This window comes from Penaeus japonicus, unplaced genomic scaffold (assembly GCF_977035675.1).
Source record: "Penaeus japonicus unplaced genomic scaffold, GWHDUDI00000001_assembly GWHDUDI00000020, whole genome shotgun sequence".
NCBI classification, from domain to species: Eukaryota; Metazoa; Arthropoda; class Malacostraca; order Decapoda; family Penaeidae; genus Penaeus; species Penaeus japonicus.
This window is the reverse complement of record NW_028234422.1, coordinates 6,482,110-6,492,109: the sequence shown is the minus strand read 5'-3', so window position 1 is coordinate 6,492,109 and position 10,000 is coordinate 6,482,110. Positions and strand designations below refer to the sequence as shown.

Genomic DNA, 10,000 nt, shown 5'->3' with positions numbered 1-10,000 from the left:
GAGGCTTATGAACCATATTAATCGAAATCATTGAGGGATGGATCGGGGAGATGCATCACAATTAGTGCAAAGCGAGGACACAGTGTATGCCCTTTGATGCAGTGCCGGTGACGGGAACTACACTAAGGAGACGAGAGCTTCGTGAGGCATGGCTCTAATGGCCAGTCTTATGTAAGGGATTATGAGCAGAAGAGCCATACTAGTGGAATGGAAAACACACGTGGAGGGGAGAGGCGAGGGGTGATGGTGGCCAGTGAGTGGCAACGCTGTGAGTGTCAGTGTTCTGAGTGGCAACACTGTGATAGGTAGTGTCGAGAGGAGTGACTCTGCAGGGCTCATTACTGTAAGTGGCACCACTAAAACTCTCGCTGTTTTTGTACTATATTTTGTTATATTCGAAAGCGATGTTGGTGGATATAACTGTTAGATTGACATTTCTTATTTTCGATACCTTGCGTTACATAAAATCATTTGACCAAATGTTATTATTAGTATCATTACGATTTTCGCGATATGCGATATTCCTCTAAGCTTTCTGCACTATTCTGCTACTGCAATCTTCATCACTACGATTGTCTTAACTATTGATGATCCTAGAAAGTTATCATTACTTTTTTTCCAGCGGCTTTAGTAACAACACTTTTCATCGATTTTATAACTTTTCATGAATGACGATATCCATATGGCGTCTTAGCTGCTGCTTCCATTAATGTGTTCCATAAAGAACGCTCTACATAATCCAAGCGAACGGACTTTTCCCTTTATATCCGTCTCGATTCCTTCTATGACGTCATCATCCTTAAAGTTTTCATTGTACCCAACAGCGGTGTTTTTATTTCGCATGATGGCATTGCTATTATCATAATATTGTTTAAAAGCAACTTGGCTGCAGAGTGCAATACACATCAACCGAAGCAGTGCAAGAGGAATACGTGTGTTTATTTTGTCAGGTAATAAGCCATAAAATTATTCATATTTCGTGGATAAAGCTAAACAACAGGTATATCCTTATGCATATTTAGTTATGCTGTGCGTGTTTTTTTCTTGTTTTTCCCCCTTCTCTTTTCTTTGTTTGAGAAGATCTTTGAAGTTGCAGTCTCCTTCTTGCATGCACATGTAGTAAACATTCATAAATAATTTCCTTGATGAAATAATCCAGCTGTAAACCCCTTCATACGAATCGATAGCAAACATTACGTTCCTCTCATGCGAAACGTAAGCAATAAATTAAACCCAGCACTTTAATTGTGGCATGAATTACTAGCAAATCCATTAATACCGAAATCCACTCCCTCCCATCCCCCCTACCACGCATCCCCACCCCAACCTCTCCTTTCTCCACATCCACCTGCCTGAGTGTCGGCACTTGAACATGTTTCTCACATGTTTTAAACCTCGTCTTCAAGAACAATTGCGAGTGATGTATGAAAGCCCCCAGTAAAGCTGATGGGCATATTTTGCCTGCTGGGCGCCCTGATGTATCGCGCAAGTTACTCAGCCTTGTCTAACGCCGGGAAATATATATAAGAACCTTAAGTAACAGCAATATTTATCGCTGGCTGGAATGGCGGAAGAGGTGGGATTGTGGTTACCCGCATATTGGTTGTGGTGGAAGTGGTGGTATTAAGGGCGTCTAATCCAAGTGTTGGAGAGAGAGAGAGAGAGAGAGAGAGAGAGAGAGAGAGAGAGAGAGAGAGAGAGAGAGAGAGAGAGAGAGAGAGAGAGAGAGAGAGAGAGAGAGAGAGAGAGCGAGCGAGTGGGTGAGGGAGAGAGAGAGAGAGAGAGAGAGAGAGAGAGAGAGAGAGAGAGAGAGAGAGAGAGAGATACAGAGAGAGAGATACAGAGAGAGAGAGAGAGAGAGAGAGACAGAGAGAGAGGGAGAGAGAGAGAGAAAGTGAGAGAGAGAGAGACAGACAGACAGATAGAGAGAGAGGGAGAGAGCAAGAATGTGGTCCAGATGTGTAGGAAATTATACATAAGGTGATGATGTTAATTTCTTTTAATAGTGTGTCTACACAGATGGTAGTAATGAACCTGATAATCGTTACTTGAAAATACTACATGGGGGGCAACGGCGGCGTGCTTAGTGGTCAGATAATTAAGCATGAAGTAATAAGCAATGGTAAGTTTAAATCTTTCCTTCTGAGAAAAACAACAACAACAAAAAACAGTGGTCTGTAATCCGCAAATACCTTTTGCCAATATTGCCATTTCAAAACAATCTAGATATGGCGCTAATCAGATTATAGCTTAGTGATGGGTCTCCTGTCCATTACAGTGGTAATACCAAATTCTTTGGACTAAAGTAGAGAACTAAATTTCTCAGACAATCACTCGGAAAGACAGACAATCCCCCCACCCCACCCCATCCCCATCACCCTGACCGCCTTCGTCAACCCCCCTCTTTTTTCCGTACCCCCCTCCCCCCTTTGCCCTCCTCCATACAAGACAACACAGCCGTTCACTTTATTTGAGAACCTCAACTCTATATTTGTATTAGATTTCTCGTGGGCGTTCTTTGGGACCGCGACTAAATGAAAGAAAAATACGGGAAGTCGACGAGTTTTTTTTTTCTAAAGAGGATATGGAATTAAATTAGTTAGGGTCACTCTTTAATCGCTTTTTTTGATATTGTGCTTTTATTCTTCCATTTTGTCCTTCTCCATCCTCTCTGGGGGAACCGTTGTTATTCATTTGAAAGTGGACCGTGGATAGGAAATCTGATAATCATTCACATATTTAATTTTTCTCTCTCTCTTTACATCAATATTTTGTATGGTATTGTCATAGAAGGTGCCTCATCCAATAATTATCAACTGAGCGATAAAGGTCTCATTAAAAATAACTATGATGATATAGCTAGTTACTGTAGGCTCTATAATGAATAAAAATTGTAATACAGTCTTAATCATGGTAATGTTAATTTTAATTGTAGCAAGACCAAGAACAAATATCATGATCACTATGAACATCATCACCATGAGGTTGAAAATTATAATGTTATAATACTGATTATAATTACCATCACGACAGTACAATGGAGGTAATGCTTATGAAAGTGATGATATTGATAAGGAAAATAATGAGGATACTGATGAAATTTTATAACGAGCTTAAAACTTCAACTTAAACAACATATTATCATAAACGACCGTAATAAGAAAAACATTAATGAAAATAACACATTTATAGATAGATAGTAATAATGAATATTATAATAACTGATATTATAATGAATATTATAATAACTGATAGTAATGACATGTTTTTGTAATGGCAATATTAATACTGATAGGAACAATGAATCGGATATTAACATCAACAACAAGGACTGCAATGTCAATGATAATTATCATTAACCACAATTATCCTATTTGATAAACTATCAAATAATAAAAGGATTTAGAATTTTGTTTCCTCCTCTTTCTCTCTCTCTATCACTCACTCACTCTCTCTCTCTCTTCTCTCTCTCTCTCTTTCTCCTCTCTCTCTCTCTCTCTCTCTCTCTCTCTCTCTCTCTTCTCTCTCTCTTCTCTCTCTCTATCTTCTCTCTCTCTTTCTTTCGCCAATAATTCCATAGAACTGGAATTACACTTTGGCTCTAACAGTTCTCATTAAAACTAATATACAGGTAAATTAATGAGATAAAATTCTGGACTAGAATTGGGATAAGAGTAATAATTATAAAAAAAATATATAATGCTAATACTAATAACATCTATGATGAACACAGTAACACTGATAACCATTATGGACATTGACACAAATTAGCGATGAAAAATGTTAGCCCTACCTCCCTGCCTTCAGCGGAACCATCACTTTCACCAGCATCACGACGGAAACAAATTACTTCCCTCCCGCTCTCCTGCCTTCCCCACCCCCGCCACAACCACGTGTCTTTGACTGATAGACAATTAAGCTGAAGTACATATTTCCTCGAAACCAGCTGAGCTCAGGTCTGAGAACTGGCTGAGAGAGCTACTTAGGCATTATGATTTATTATTATCGTCTTTTTCTTACTCCTTTTTTATCAAGTAAATAGGACGAGTAATGGATTTGGTGTTCCTAAAACAAAGGGTCGTGTGTGTGTGTGTGTGTGTGTGTGTGTGTGTGTGTGTGTGTGTGTGTGTGTGTGTGTGTGTGTGTGTGTGTGTGTGTGTGTGTGTGTGTGTGTGTGTGTGTGTGTGTGTGTGTGTGTGTGTGTGTGTGTGTGTGTGTGTGTGTGTGTGTGTGTGTGTGCGTGTGGTCTGTGTACCCACCAATGCGTTTTCTCTGAAATGGATGCAAGATGTTTATTTTATCAGATACAGTTTGCCAATATCATTAACGACGCAGTAACAATACGAAATATATATCCACAGTAATTAGACATAAACATTTTAATCGACGTATCTAGCGAACCGATATATATATTCAAAGCATTGTACCTCCAAGTCGGAAAAAAAATCCACGAACCATAAAACCCTCAAGAGATAAAACAAACCATCTGAATCAAGGAGATAATGCTGTTCATGTGCATATTCGTTGGACAAGGTTGCAAGCGCTAATGCGAAAGTAATGTATTGGAATAAATAGCAACTGTAGTGCAGCCGACTTGAAGTATCGCCTTGTGCCAGTGATGATGGGTGGAGCCGTCAACGGATACATGGCCATATGCGCGCATTAAATGTAATAACCAAACCATTTACTCTAATACAGCTTTTATGGACGAGATGATACAGGTATTACCCCACTTGCGATGGGATAAGCAACTATCAAAAGGCGTTTTACTCTGAGGTGATACGGTCTTTCCTTTTCTTTTTTTTATTTTTTAATATATCTATTTTTAATTTGAGTTATAACACATAGGATGTTTTCTAGCGAGTGCTATATCTAGACATGTACTTGTAGCTGTGACTTAAGTATATCTTCAACAAGCGTCGATAGCACTATTTTAGACTACACATATCTTATTCTTTCGTTTGATTTCCATAATTCATCGGTTTGATTTGATTTCCTCTAATAACGTTGCGTTTGTTATTTATGTTTATTACATCTATATTTCAAATATACCTGTCCGTCCGAAGAAAAAAAAAAACGAGAGAAAAATGGGTCGCTTATGTAAGGAAACACTGAAAAGTAAAGTGAAGTGAAAGGCAACAGTAGGTTGTATTTGCTTTTTAGTATTTACACTGAGAGTTGTTAAGCTATTCTAGGTAATTCTGGGCAAATATAAGTTTCTGAACAGCTTGCACTTGCTCAACGCTTTTACTTTAAATGGCATCAATTTGAATCAAACGTAATCAACCGTTTCAAAATGTGTTCGAATGTTCGGGAAAAATATCGATATCTAACATATAATTTCACATAGTTTCAGATGTAATATGTACCGTATACTTCGACGAAAATGTTTATCTATTGTGATTTAAATACATATATTTGTGTTCGTGTTTACAGTGAAGTTAGTAATGAAGAATAATGTTTAATCATTCCAAAGGAATCGAACAGAACACGCGAGGCGGCGCCATCACACGCGCCGAAGTCTCAGTTACGATCTGATCAGTGTTGTGAGAACTAATTCGCGGAATTATTGCACAATATTTATTAATAATTCTGAGCGAGTGTTTGTGAGAATGGAGTATAGGCTTGGAGAGTAATTGTCGATTCGATAGACATCATCAAAATCAATATAGGATGAAATGAGGTGAATATTTTAAAAATAATTCGGTTTTCTTTAAGCCTTAGTCTTCAAATTACAGTTGATAGATTTTGAAATCAGATTTCTCTTCTTGCGAAACTGCATAATAGTAAATCGGTGAATAAATATAGAATATAAAATATACACTAATGCATATTACACCAAAATGATAATGTTGTTTTGTTTGTTATTTAAGAGAAAGGTCAGATATAACGGACAAGTTTAACTTATACTTTGTTCATGTTTGTTTGAATTCCTACGTAGTGTTGATTGAGCAGATTATGATGAATATGATTAATCAGAAAACGTTCGCGTCGAATCTTCTAAATACTTTCCTAAGGCAATATAATTCATTACGATCGGTATTTAAGACAATATAATGCATTACGATCGGCATATAGAAAACAACATAGGCCTACATTGCCATTTAGAAATTTATTGTTTTGTTCCAACTCTGCGTTCTTCACATATTCATTTAAAGTGATGAGGCAGACTGACTTGAAAACATTTTGCTATTAGAGTGTACTAAATTATTAGAATCATTGTGAACTACCCTCGAGGATTTTATATTAGAACCAAGAAAACCCAGTTCAGAAATCATGGGATCACGTGACCGGCCAAGTCGACGTCCCAAAAGGTAATGATCTGATTCTTTTTTGGTGTAGAGTTACTACTTTTCAGTGTGTATGTTTTAATTCTGAATTATTTATGCTAATAAACATTCACACGCACACGCACACACGCAATATGAGCGTGTGTGTGTTTGTGTGTATGTGTGTGTGTATGTATGTATGTATGTATACATGTCCTTGCAAATTGAAATTAAAATGATAATTTGATTTAAGAGGTCGCATTTTTATTGTTGTAATTATTTCGAGCATGGAAAAAGCATGTATCACAACAAAGACTACACTTTTCATGAGTAGTGTTTACACTAGGAAATAACAAAGAAATGCAAGATATGATTTTCAAGTTGCATGCAATAACTGCAATTTATAGCAGATGTTTAAATGTCAGTTTTCACGATACCTTGCCACTGCCTTTCACGCTCCCAGTGAAGCTAACCATGAGGAAGTCTAGCAGTAAAAGTACAGAACAAAAGAATATTTCAATACTGATTCCGCTCACAAAAGTCAACTAATACACAAGACGCCCAATGATTTCCCAAAACTTTCAAGGCAAGGGAGAAAATATACAAACGAATGAATTGGCTATTCAAATTACCATACAATACCGGCAATTGACGAAATACGGAACTTCTCTGCAACGCGACTCGTCAATGTAACAAGGTTGGGCTGTCTCCCTTTATGTCTGCCAACACTAATGCTACCTAAACTTTATTATGTTAATATGTTCAGCGTCTCTTTCTTCCTGGGAGACAAGCTATGATAAAGTAGCCTTGAAAAAATAAAGAAAAAGAAAAAGATGTCTAACAAAAGTTTGTAGCTTGTATTCAGTGTTAGGCCCCATTATTTCTGAAGAATAGGCAGTTTATGTATTGTCAGTGGTTGTCTGTCAGTTAACTGTCGCGAAAGCACATTTTGTAAAACGATGTTCCCCATGTCTGAAGGCCACTCTGTCCCTACCTCCTAGATGTGGTTCTTTGTAGGAGTCCCGTGAAGGCAACTTTTTGTTTGTCTTCTATTTGCATTCTTATGCGATGTGGAAACTTCGTTACATCAGCATCTTTTCACTCCATATTAGCATATTTCATCGTTTACCTATTGCAGTGAGCTATGACACCCTCGCAGGCTGTACTTGTCCGCGTGTGGGAACATGCCGGAGTACATAGCAATGGGGAAATTAGGTTACGCGTGCTATCGAGGTCTTGTCTTAACGGGATGAGCACCGCGTCGCAAAAACAAACAAAAAGTTGAAGAAGAGTTCCCTCTCCAGAAACTTTGAGACGGATTTTTGTAGGCAAGTATAAGCTAAGAGTATATATGAGTGGCTCCACCTTCCCTCATTATGTGTTGAGGACCTTATCAGCAGCAACTGGTTTTAACCTTATACGTGTAAACTTCATCATTTCATGTAATTTGCCTTTGTTGCCTGTAATCTGATTGTAGCAAGCCGTTGCTCTTCATTTAGGTTTTAACTTCAACTTAAACTCCTCTGTTTGTATTATTTATCTTTTGAGTTTAATCCATGTATCTCTGTGCCCATTGTTTTGTCCATAGTAACTAATAGCATATAAACATAATATTTAAGCGAAGGATTACACTCTCACCGCTACAGGTAAGAGTACATACGCGTACTACGGTTTATGAGTATTATCTACATCTGGCAGTGGATGATCGCACTCCATGCTCGTAGCTTCAAGGCGTAGAGCGCGGTGAACGGGAGGCGGATATCGGGTAATAATCGTGCCGCTACCCGAGGTTCTCGCGCCTACAACCCGGGCTTGGCAGAGGGGGTGAGGGTGGTGAAGGAAAGCCATGAACCCACTGAGGTTCATGGTACCTTGTTCCTTATATCATATAGGCTACGGCAATACACACACACACATACACACACACACACGCACACACACACACATATATATGTATATATATAAACAAATAAGAGAGGGATTTATATGTACTAATAATTATACTTGTAATTATGAATCTTTGTTAACATATATGTGCAAGCGATTCTTGGTTATTTCTTTTTGAGAGCGTGGACGCCTTGTCACGTGGTCCACTATACAAACCGTTGCTCCTCCGGATTCAAACTTTGTTTTTCCTGAGTTCTTGAACTGTTTGGAGTCATGTTGACAGTTTGGTTCAACTTGAGAATATTATACAGAATGCTACCCCAACACGGTTTGCATTATATCTTCAATCCTTGTGACTTTGCAGATTTCAATCAATTTCATATCTTTACACTCATTTGCCTCTTGTATTTATTAACCAGAAATCAGTGTTATAACAAGAAAAAAATATATATTTATATAGCATAAACACAACGGATTATCTCCGATGACGACAACGGAAGAGGCACAGCGAGTGTAGAGAGAATGACAAGTGGAAGCTTCTCTTGTTTATCGTACGCTCCTCCTCTCTGACTGTTTACAATTATTACTCCAGCGCGAGAGACATTTCCCGAGCGAAGGACGGTAAATTATCGGAGGGCCTCGTGTACACCGGCGGATTCATATGCCAGTTGTAAATTTCCGGAGATGTTGTACCAGATGTGACTTGTGAGTGTGCGTTCGTTTGCGGAATACGAAATGAGAAGGGGGTTTTGTTTTCACAAGATTTGGGTGTGTGTGTGAGGGAGAGAGAGAGAGGGTGTGGGGTGGAGGGGGTTGGGGGAGGGGTGTAGATTATTCACGGTTATCGGAACTTGTCACGATATGAGTCTCGCCTTTTTCTTCTTTTCCGTTATTCGTTCCCTGTTTCTTACGTTTTTTAGCCGTGTTTTGTATAGAAGTCAGATACACGCACACACACACACACACACACACACACACACACACACACACACACACACACACACACACACACACACACACACACACACAGACACACACACACTCATACATACATACATACATACATACATACATACATACATACATACATACATACATACATACATACATACATGCATACATACATACATATACAAACATTTAATAATCATTTATTTATTTTTATATAGCATTTCATTTGCTAATTTCTTATACATACACATCTGTACAAGAAACGTTGGATTCCCCGTAAGTATTCCTTTCTGATCCCCATATTGAATGATAATGCCCAGCTGAATCTGATTAGCGCCTCCCTCCTTATCGCCTCAAGCCATCCCTCAGTCGCCGAGATTCTTCTCCTCGCAGCACTTTCTCCTCCGGCACCTTCAGACAGCTCGTCCCAAATCAACGCAGTCTATTTTCACAATCACCAACATGACTTGCTCATCAGCGGCGTCTCCACCACAGTTGGTGTTATATCTTTCCCACTGACTTATCCATCGTAAACTTCTCCTTTCCTCCTTTGCCGGTAAAGTTTGTTGACTCCGAAACTTATTTACTCCTTCCACTCTAAAAGTTTGTCAACTATATATACACACCCCGGTGTCCCCACGAGACCCGTCGGCCGCAATCTGCAGATCGACCACGAGATATGGAAGACAGGAAATACTACTGATGACTCGGGGCTGGTTTATGGGACGGGATAATTCGCGTGTCATTAGAGAAGGATGCGATGCTTATGGATAGGATATGGATGGTAGTACAGGCACTGAGGTTTATGTGGATGGCTGGGACGCGTTAGGCCCACAGGTGACTGATCATAGTGCAGTAATGAAGTATGATTGCCAAGAGGAGTGAAAATGACA

The 10,000-nt window shown here is 38.9% G+C and overlaps 1 protein-coding gene across 10 annotated transcripts in view; it reads left to right on the top strand.

Moving 5' to 3' along the window:
* The window catches only part of LOC122248578 (cytotoxic granule associated RNA binding protein TIA1), a 1,144,397-nt gene that overhangs the window by 244,862 nt on the left and 889,535 nt on the right, over window positions 1-10,000 (top strand). Inside the window, exon 1 of one of the 10 annotated variants that reach the window (XM_086547983.1) lies at window positions 6,141-6,314. The exons of the other annotated variants lie outside the window; for them this stretch is intronic. The gene's annotated coding sequence lies outside the window, so the exon portion shown is untranslated. Of the gene's footprint in view, window positions 1-6,140; window positions 6,315-10,000 lie in introns of those variants that run through there. 10 annotated transcript variants of the gene reach the window in all.